The sequence below is a fragment of the Arachis ipaensis genome, chromosome B10 (assembly GCF_059453495.1).
Source record: "Arachis ipaensis isolate K30076 ecotype BB chromosome B10, ASM5945349v1, whole genome shotgun sequence".
Taxonomy (NCBI): domain Eukaryota; kingdom Viridiplantae; phylum Streptophyta; class Magnoliopsida; order Fabales; family Fabaceae; genus Arachis; species Arachis ipaensis.
The window spans coordinates 12,214,330-12,225,164 of record NC_142435.1 but is presented as its reverse complement, the minus strand read 5'-3'; the positions used below and the strand labels follow the sequence as shown (position 1 = coordinate 12,225,164).

Below are 10,835 nucleotides of genomic sequence, written 5' to 3'. Positions count from 1 at the left end.
CCATATACTTCATCGTTAAAGAATTACTATTTCACCCTCCACTAAGTTATCATTACCCAAAAAGATGAGCAACATCCTTTGACAAAATATAACTTTATAAAATTTTTTATAGACAATTTATATGAATAAAAGAGTCAAAATCTACTCACTAAATATGTCTTAGTATTGAAACTAAAAAAATTTCTCAATCAAAACAAATTAGAAATATATCCATCTTTATACACTAAAAATAATATTTAACACAATCTCTCTTCTTGTGTTTTTAGTACTTGTAAAAGAAATAACTTAATCCTTTATTTATTTATGTGTTGTTTCTTTGGAGACATCTCATATGCAGTTTTTTTATCCTTATTATTTTAAAATTCATATACTTAAAGGATACTTGTCAAGTAAGTATTTTTAGTCTTTTCTTATTTTGACCTTTTATTTATTGTACACATTGAGAATTTTTTGACAGTTACAGTTTGATAACTGATGTTAAATTAATTTACTTATACTAAAAGAAAAATAAAAACTAAATACAGCTATAGCCTTAGTGCATTTAATTTCAAAATAAGTCAGAATATTTACAGGATGTATTCACTTATATTTTCAAATATGTCTCATTAAAATAAGTTTGACAAAAATGTCATACTTGTTTCAATCTTATGACATTTAATAAAGTACTTTTGTATTTTTTAAAAAAATTCCTTTACAATAATAACCCTTATTTTGAATAGAATATCTGTGAGTCTTTTGGAATCTCATATTTTATAATCATAAGACTTATACAATTTGAATAATCCCACTTCTCAAGGTTTAATTTTGCCATTTGAGACTTTATCTATAGAGAGGAGGACTTATTTGATCCTTATTGCAAAATCTAGATACATACATTAGCAAACTTAACCTTAAAACAAAACAATATGTTCATCTAAGTTACATATCATATGAATTTAAGGTCCATCACAAATACCTAGCATAATAATAATATTTTGTCTTTAAACAGAAATATTGATTTATACATAGTATTTTCAATGCAGTAATCAATCATTGATAATAAATTCTATAAACAATAAGTTTATCTTTGAACAAACTTATTTTTCACATGGAACTAAATAATGATTATATTTATTACCACAAATACGCATGTAATTCGACCAAGTATAGAACTTTCTTTGGGTCGATCCATATTCGCATAAATTACATACACATGAAATCATTTAGTGTAACTTGTCAAATATTCTCAACAAAATTCTATCAAACAAGTCTATCTTTGAATCGACTCATTATTCACATGAAAATTTGAGAATTATACCTATTTATTATCGCATATATTTTTTTTATCAATTGGTTAAATACTAACTTTTTTTGGACTAATTAGTGGTTGTATAATTAAATAAAAAATAATTATAAAGTTCAATGTTTATTATTTAGCCAAACAATAAACTTCCTTTAGGCCGATTATTGTAGTGTGGCCAAACACTTACTCCTGGATCAGCTAGCCTCCGATGAAAAGGTGATAGGACACTCTTCCCGCTATAACAGACTTTTGAAAAGTTTTGTATTATGTTTTTCTTGCGGATGCACGATAAAGAGATTGTGTCTGAGATAATTACTAAATGTATCATATTCTGGCATTATAACCGATAAATGAATGTACAGTCAGTAAGATAGGCATCAATTATCAAATGTATTTGTCTGAATTTTGTGGGTGTGCAAAATTATTTGAATTTACCTACTTGTTCACGTATATACTATTTGTATTATTTGAATTACTTGTGTCTTGATATGATTGATCTTGAAAGTTTTTTGTTTTTTGTGTGTCGAGTATGGGAAGGTGTTAGAGCTCAGTGAGACGTCAAGGTTTTAATTTGAATTGTGATAAGAAAGAAAAAGAATCAATTTTAGGGTTAGGACTCGTATCTCGTTACGTAGTTGTATTCAATTTTAAAATCTTACTAGAATTTGTGGTTGTTTACATTTCTTTTTTCAGATCTCAGCATATCTTAGCCTTGACAATTTATATTTGGTGAGTTAATTCTATTTTTTGTACTTATTCTAGTTTTAGTAGTCTTTTTTTTTTTTACTTTGTTCTTGTTGTTTGTTGCGTGAGTCTTGTCTTGAGAAACAAATTTTTTATTTATTTTATTTTATTGAATTTTTCTAGTTTGAGAACTAGTTTAGGTGGTCTTTCTGCAGGTCAGACCTTGGGATTTCTTTTCTTTCATATACTTTTTTATTTTATAAATAATATTATTTGAAAGTAAACTTTTCATTTAAAATTTTTTATTATTCATTTAGTCATGTCATTTCTTTTCTATTTTATATATATATATATATATATATATATATATATATATATATATATATATACAAAAGAAAATGGTCCACATGCTCATATTTATGTATTACTATTATTACTGCTTAAAGTTTTAGAAGTCACAGGTCAAATATCGTAATAATATCCTTACCAATAACCTATTATTGAGTTTTTCTAGTCTAAGAATCGGTTTAGGTAGCTTTTCTGTGGGCCAGGTCTTGTGATTTCTTTTCTTTGGTATTCTTATATTTATTCTTATGCGATGATTTTTTTATTTATATTTTTTTTTGTTAGATAATTTTTTTATTTGATTTAATTTTATCTTTTAATTTTGATGTGTTGTGAAAATCAACAAAGATCTACTCAATTCAGTCCAAATTTAACATATTTTTAATGTTTAAAACTAAAATTTATTTTACAATAAAAATAAGAGATAAAAATCAAAACTAAATGTTTTAAGTTATAATAAAATATTTAAATTAACTGAATTATTTTTTTATTTTTTTTAAAAAATACTACTAATTTTTTTATAAAAAATTCGAGAGACTATGATTTTCATTGTCTTAACTAAACTCTATTCCTTTATATATTAACAAAAAATAGTTCACAGGCTTTTATTTATGTATTATTATTAGTACTGCTTAAAGTATTAATGGTCATGGATAAAAAATCATAGTAATCTCTTTACTAATAGCCTATTATATCGACAGCATAACATTCTCATTAGTTAGGGTGTTGCCCAATAGCCCAAAAAAGGATTGTCATTTGCTAGAAAAGTTAATATGCTCTAGATAGATTTGGCTGGAATTTTAGACGCCTATTACTGTATTTGAAAATTTGACTGAAGTGCTAGGCTGAAGTATCCAAACATGCTTATTCGTTACTAACTTACTAATATGTAGATGCAAATTGTTGAACATGTTTTCTTGCTTGCTTAGGGTAGGAGTGTTCATCGTTTGGATTTTTCATTAACTGAACTAGACATGCATCAAACCATTTTAAATGGCTTATAAAACGCACCAAACTATTTTCCTCCACAATAAATTGGTTTTAAATCAGTTTTTAATATAGTACACCAATTTAAATCAATTCACAAAAATAAAATTATTTCTAATTTTAAAAATCAATTAAAGTGATTTATATATATAAAATAAAAAAACAGTTTTTATCATACAAGAAATTAGGGGTAGCAAGTGGAAAAACCCGTCCCGTCCCGTCCCACCAAAAGCCTATCTTTTGACGGGTTGGCCCGTCCCGTCCCACCTAATGAGACGGTCTCGAAACTTCATCCAACTCCGCCTAATAGTGGACTGGCGAGCCAAGCCCGCCAAATTTTTTTTTTACTATTAAATATTAAATAATATATATAATTTTCACAACCATTTTAATAAATTTATAATTTCTAAAGAAATAAAAAATTATAATTTCTAAATTTACAAACATTAAAGTCTTTAAAATTATAAATATGTAATAAACATAATTATAAACCAAGTTTTTTGAAACAAAATAATAAAACTAACATTGTCCAAAGTAAAATATATATTGTCCAAAATATATAATTAAACTTCTACAAATTTAGAACATAATCAATCAAACGTAAAACATAATTCAAAACACTAAATTAGAGCATCTTCAAAAAAATTCTAAGTCCGGCGGAAAAGCCCGCCCCACCAAAACCCGCAGTTTAAGCGGTGCGGATTAAGCGGACTTTGATGTGTGGCAGTCTCAATTTTTCAACCCAATCCGCCTTTTTTGATGGGTTATGTGAGCCAACCTAGCAAATTTAGGCCCGTTTACCACTCCTACAAGAAATTGATTCTAACGGATTGATATACAAATAATCCATTTTAATTGACAGTTGCCCCTGGGCCAATAGGGTCACTCGAGGTCAATTGGTTGGTTTGGCTTGATGGATTGGACCTGGCAAAGTAGGCTGGTAACTAAATAATGACTGAATTTAAAAAAAAATAATTCAAGAGCTAATGAGCCTTAACTCATATGGCATATCTCCTCTTTTCCACCTCAAAGGTCTCAAACTCAAATTTAGTAACTATGTGAGAAGTGTGTGGGTGTGTTGTGTATTTTTTTTTTTTTGGTGACTCGGTGTGTTGTGTATCTAGGATTTGGGATTGGGATACCTAAAATTGAGGGTGTGTAATCTATTGACCGAAAAAAAAATCAGAATTCATCAAATTAATAAATAAAAAGTACATATTTTTTTTAATATATTCATTCTCTCTTCACAACAAGTACTCTCTTTTCTATGCTCAAACCATATGCACTCATTTCACCTCCCAAATATGCTTTGTTTATTACTATTTTTAGTGTAATAGGTAGTGCAAGAAATTTTTTTTAAGAATTGTATTCCAATATAAGTTAATTTTCTTTTAGTCGGATTTAGATAAAGAAAACATTTCGGTCGGCCCGTATCTTAAACGATTCGGGTCGACAGACATGATTCCTGGACAGTTTTAGAAGAAGAAAGACATTATTTGATAAAACTAATTTTATTTGCTTTTAATAAGAGAAAAGGACAAATTGGTCTTTGACCTTTTGGTCGTATAGAAATCCAAGAGGGCAATACCATGTCAAATATACAGAGGACATAATTTGGAGTTAAGTTTTAAAGTAGTCTCTGAAGTTGCACTCGAGTCTTAAAGTAATCCCTGAAGTTAATAATTATCCAAATTTATCCTCAAAGTTGCACTCCGGGACTCATAGTAGTCCCTGAGACACTTTCCGTTCATCAGAACCATGAAACGACGTTGTTTTGCAAAAAAAGAAAAAAAAAAGAAAAAAGAGGCGTAGAAAAACGTCCCCTCCCAGTTCCTAATCCGTTCCCTTCCCCTTCCCCATCCTCAACCCATCCCCTTTCTCTCCCCCAACGCTTCCCCTTCCCTTTCTGTTTTTCCAACCTGACGCCCTTCTCATTCCCCTTCCTCTTCTGCTTCCCCAACTTGAGGTCTTTTCCCTTCTCCTTCTCCTTCCCAACCTGATGCCCTCCCCCTCCCCAACCATACTCTCACACTCACAAGATCTCTCGTCAACCCTCGCTGTTGCCACCTCTTGTCGGCCTCCGTTTCAGTGCCGCGCCGCTCATCTCCCATCTCAACCGAGTCTCTCACACTCAAACACAGTAGAGGCAGAGGTACAAAGCATCAACCTTCTCTGTCATCGTTGCGCCGCTCGCCATCCTTCGTCTTGTTGCCGTGCCGCTCGCCAGCCTCCATCTCTGCTCTGTCTCCCTCTGCCTCCCTCTTCTCTTCTCTGGCACGGTTCTCTCTCTCAGCCATGATGATTTTTTTTATTTTTTTAGTTATTCAATTATTATTCTTTAATGTTCTAGGTGGTTGTTGCTCCTGATACTGTTTTAATATAACAATGGTTAATTTTAGTTGTTTTCTATTCTGTAATTATTATTGATTTTTTTATTGTTGCTATTTTTTGTACTTGTTGCTGTTTAGGTTGATTGATACTTGCTATTTAAGTTGATTGATCTTTTCTTATTAATGCTGATTTTTTTTGTGATATTTTGTATTGTTGGTTTTTATTTTTGTGATCTGTTAAAGAAGAAGAAGAAAAAGAATAGAGTTGAAGAGTTGAAGAAGAAGGTGATTGTTGTTTTTTTTTTTAAATATAAAATGACGACGTTTTTCTACGCTTCTTTTTTTTTTCGAAACGACGTCGTTTCAAGGTTTTGATGAATGGAAAATGTCTCAAAGACTACTATAAGTCCCGGAGTACAACTTTGAGTCTGAATAAGGAGACATGAATAAGGAGACAGGAATCTTGATAGGAGGAATGCAGGGGGTTTTGGCTGAGGCTGAAGACCCAAAGGTGAATGGTGTTCTTAGGAGATATTTTTTAAGGATTAGAGTCAGTATCAATATAACCAAGGCCTTGCCTACTGGCTTCTGGTTAGAAAGAGAAGAGATGCCACCATTATGGGTTTTCTTCAAATATGAGAGGCTGCCAGATAGTTACTGCTTTAATTGTAGAATATTAGGGCATGAGAAAAAAATATGCAAGAATCCAACAGTTATGGCATGCTGGGACCCAACAAAGAGGAAGTACTCACCAGGACTAGGAGTCAGCCAAGTTCGACTAGTTTCAGCCATGGGAGGAGAAAGTTCAAAACAACAGGGATGGAGGGAAGAGAAGGAAGATCAGGCGCGTGTTCCACAAAGTCTTGGAAGAGAGAGTGATGAGGAATGAAACACAGAAGAAAGCCAGATTAGGGCTGAACAAGGTCTGCAGCAGAAATTCAGGGAAGAAAGCGTCTGGAAAAACCAACCAAGGAGAGAATAAGAGATGACCGAAGCAGGGGAGCAGGTGGGAGAAGTACGAAAAATCCTTGATTTTCAGGGATATGAGGATATGCAGCGTGATTTAAGGGCAGCTCACAAGTTTAAAAATCTTATTAGGGAGATAAGAGAGTGGAATAATGAATGGGCTTACATCAAACAGGCCCAAAAGGGAGAAAATGGGAAGGAAGCTCAGGAAGTGGGTATCCATGGGTAGAAAAAGGATGTTGGGCCCAATATTTTGGCAGATCAAACACAAGTGTGGAATAGAAGAGAAAACAGTTTCGAGATAGATGGGAGGGCTGGAAAAAACACAAATAAACTAAAAGAAGGTAGGCTGACTCTTTATGCAATAGAAGAGGGGGAAGTCAACAGCTACAAAAAAGAAGATTGGAAGTATGCCCATAAAAAAGAAGGAGAAAAGGAAACTATAGGCCAGCAACTAAAAAGACTCATGACAGCCAAGGAGAAGAAAAAACAGGAAAATATTGATAGGGAATGGATAAACGAGGATCAAGGAAGGATAAAAAGAGATGATGGAGAAGAAATATTCAAGAAGATTTCCATGGAAGTACATAGGAGAGAAAAGACATTTGTGGAGCAGCAGAAAAATAGGGGTGATAACGCCTACTATGTAGAACTAGCAAGTAATGAAGATGAAGATGAAGACAATGGAAAGAAAGCTCCTACCGAATGGGAGACACAACTAGCAAAAAAGATGGAATTGGAGCTGAGTTTGAAAAGGAAAAGAGAGAATAAACAGGTGCTAATGCTTACAAATGAGGAATGGAAGGAGGATCAAGAGGCCAGAATGCCTAAGAAGATAAAGAACAACAACAATACACTGGAAAGAGGGGAGTATGACTTATCTCTGAATGCTTCTGGTCAGTTTAGGGGATTACAAATGGCTGAGGAGGCGGGCCTTAGCATGCCCCACCCTCAGCCATGAGTATCATTAGCTGGAATTGTCGGGGAATTGCGGCTGCCCCGACAATATCCGAATTATATAATCTATGTAAAAAAGTTAAGCCGTTCATAGTGTTTCTTATGGAAACTAGGGCTAGGTGATGCGTGAGCATCTTGTCTATCTTTTCCTAGTGAATTTGCATCTAAATTGTTGAATTTAATTAAGAATTAATTATATTTTAGCCACTATGGATGCTATTTCGAGTTTTGTACAATACTGTTTATTTTAGGTAGCATTTGGCGGAATTTGATGGAGTTTCTGCAGAGAAAGAGAAGAAGCCAAGGAGATGACCAGCGAATACCGACGCGGACGCATGGCTCACGCGACCGCGCGGAATGGAGGAAATCACAATGACGCGATCGCGTGCATGACGCGATTGCGTGAACTGGAATCTGCACAAATGACGCGAACGCGTGGACGACGCGGACGCGTCACATCCGCCACGTGCAAAAAATGCAGAAAAACGCTGGGGGCGATTTCTGGGCTGTTTTAACTCAATTTTCATCCCAGAAAACACAGATTAGAAGCTGCAGAATGGACAGAACAAGTGGTCCCCACCCATCAACTGAAGATCTGTTAATTAATTCAAATTTAAATTCAAATCTTAAATTAGGAAAAGATATTATTTTAAGTTTAATTTTAAATATTAGATTTTAAATTTATTAGGATTAGTTATAAAAAGGAATCTGATGCCATCAGATTGCAAGGGGGTACATTCTTACCTGAATCCTTATTTTCTCTTTTCCATGAGCAACTAAACCTCCACTGTTAAGGTTAGGAGCTCTGTCTATTATATGGATTGATAGTATTATTTTTTTTTATTTTAATTCATGTTTTGATTTATATTTCAATAATTATTTTCGTTCTTTATTTTATGAATTTGGGTGGAACGGAAGTATGACCCATGTTCTATTTGAGTTCTTGTAAAACTTGGAAAAGCTCTTTACTTGAACAATAGCTTGAAAACACATTATCCTGAATTTCTAATTGTTTGTATTTAACGGGATACGTGACATATAATCCCTTTATCTTTGAATAATTAGGATTCTTGTGGCATATAAACTAGGATTTGATCATCACCCTCTAATTGGAATTAATTGACCAAGGAATTGGCAGTTGATGAATTTTAGAGGAGACTAGGAAGGTTTAAGGAATTAGGGTCTAGTCATAAATAGTTTGCCATGAATTAAATCTTGCATAATTAAAATAGTTAATAAGAAAAGTCAATCCAGAAAATAGATAACTCTGAACCCTTAACTATTTTCTTCATATATTATTCCCATCTTAATTACTTGCCCTTCTTTAATATTTTTGATATTGTTTAATGTCTTTTATATTGCATCTCAACACCAATTTTTGTTTGTCTAACTAAGTCTATTAAACACTATTGTTGCTTAGTCCATCAATCCTCGTGGGATCGACCCTTACTCACGTAAGGTATTACTTGGTACGACCCGGTGCACTTGCCGGTTAGTAAGTGTGGTTGTAAAAATACCGCACCAAGTTTTTGGCGCCGTTGCCGGGGATTGACTGTGATTAACAACTATTAGTTATTTGATTGCTTAGATTAGGCGTTTTAATTTTAATTAGTTCTATTTTATTATTATTAATTTTTATTTTTATTTTTTTATTTATTTTATTTCCCGTACAGTTTCGTTCGTTTCTCCCCCCCCCCTCTTGTTTCCTTTACGTCCTTTTGCTTTGATCTTTCTTTCTTTTTTTTAGTTCGTTTTTAAATTTTTTTATATTTTATTATTTCATTTTTATTTTAATTTCCTTCTATTTTTACTTTCTTTTATTTTTGTTTTTGTTTACTTTCATTATTTTATTTTCTCTTTCTATATTTTATTAGTTTTGTTTTTATCTTTAAATTTAATAAAAAAAATAAGTAAAAAAAATTAAATAAATAAATAAATAAATATTTTAGCATTAATATTTTTTTCTTAATTTCTGAAATTAAGTTTGGTGTTACCCAGTTGCTTTTATTTTAATTTTTCTGTTTATTTTTTCTTTTAAATTTTTGAATTTTTTTTATCTATTTAGTATTTTTATTTTATTTTACACAGGTTACCTCACAGGAACTTCTCTGCACTCTGACGTAGAGAATCCCATTTTTTTCTTGTTTTCTGCTTGTGTATGCGCAGGAATAGAGACAAAGAACATCTCTTAGACTTTGATCCTGAACCTGAAAGAACTTTCAGGCAACGTTTACAACAAGCAAGACTTTGCAAGGCTGCAGAATCCACTATGGCAAATAATAATGCTAATGCCAATGTGGTAAATCCGAATGGGGATGATCAACAGAGGAGAGTGCTTGGCTCTTATTCTGCCCCTACTGTGGATCTTTATGAAAAAAGTATTGTGATGCCTCCTATAACTGCAAACAACTTTGAGTTGAAGCCACAACTGGTCACCCTGGTGCAGCAAAACTGCCAGTATCATGGACTTCCTCATGAAGATCCAAATCAGTTCATATATGATTTTCTGCAGATATGTGATACTGTGAAGACAAATGGAGTGAATCCAGAGGTGTACAGACTCATGCTTTTCCCGTTTGCTCTGAGGGATAAAGCAAAGCTATGGCTAGATTCCCAACCAAAGGAGAGTCTGAATACTTGGGAAAAGGTTGTTACTGAATTTCTCACTAATTTTTTTCCACCAAAGAAGCTGACTAAGCTTAGGTTGGAGGTTCAGACTTTCAGACAAAAGGAGGGTGAAACTCTTTATGAAGCTTGGGAGAGATACAAGCTACTGACTAGGCAATGCCCTCCTGACATGTTCTCCAAGTGGACCCAACTGGATATCTTTTATGAAGGCTTAGGAGAGATGTCAAAGATGAGCTTAAATACCTCTGCAGGCGGTTCATTGCACAATAAGAAGACACCAGAGGAGACTATTGAGCTGATTGAATTAGTTGCAAGCAACCAATATCTCTACTCATCTAACAGGAATCCTGTGAACTCTGAAACCTCTCAAAAGAGAGGTGTGTTGGAAGTAGAAACTGTTAATGCTCTTCTTGCTTAGAACAAGCTGATGTCTCAGCAAATAAATCTACTTACTCAACAGATGGGTGGCATGCAAGTCTCAGCTATCAACACCCAAAATCCACTACAGGAAGTCTCCTATGACATGGCAGGTAACTTTATGCAAAATGATAATTATGATTATGCTCAACCTTCTTCTGAACAGGTGAGTTACATGGGGAGTGGTCCTAGAAATCCCAACAATGATCCATATTCTAAGACATACAACCAGGGATGGA

The 10,835-nt window shown here is 33.2% G+C and overlaps 1 non-coding gene across 1 annotated transcript; it reads right to left on the bottom strand.

The window, feature by feature from the left end:
- Positions 1-10,246: 10,246 nt before the first annotated feature.
- On the bottom strand, positions 10,247-10,350 carry LOC148579163 (small nucleolar RNA R71). Its single transcript, XR_015896105.1, has one exon. It is a non-coding gene; the product is annotated as a small nucleolar RNA R71 (small nucleolar RNA).
- Positions 10,351-10,835: the final 485 nt, after the last annotated feature.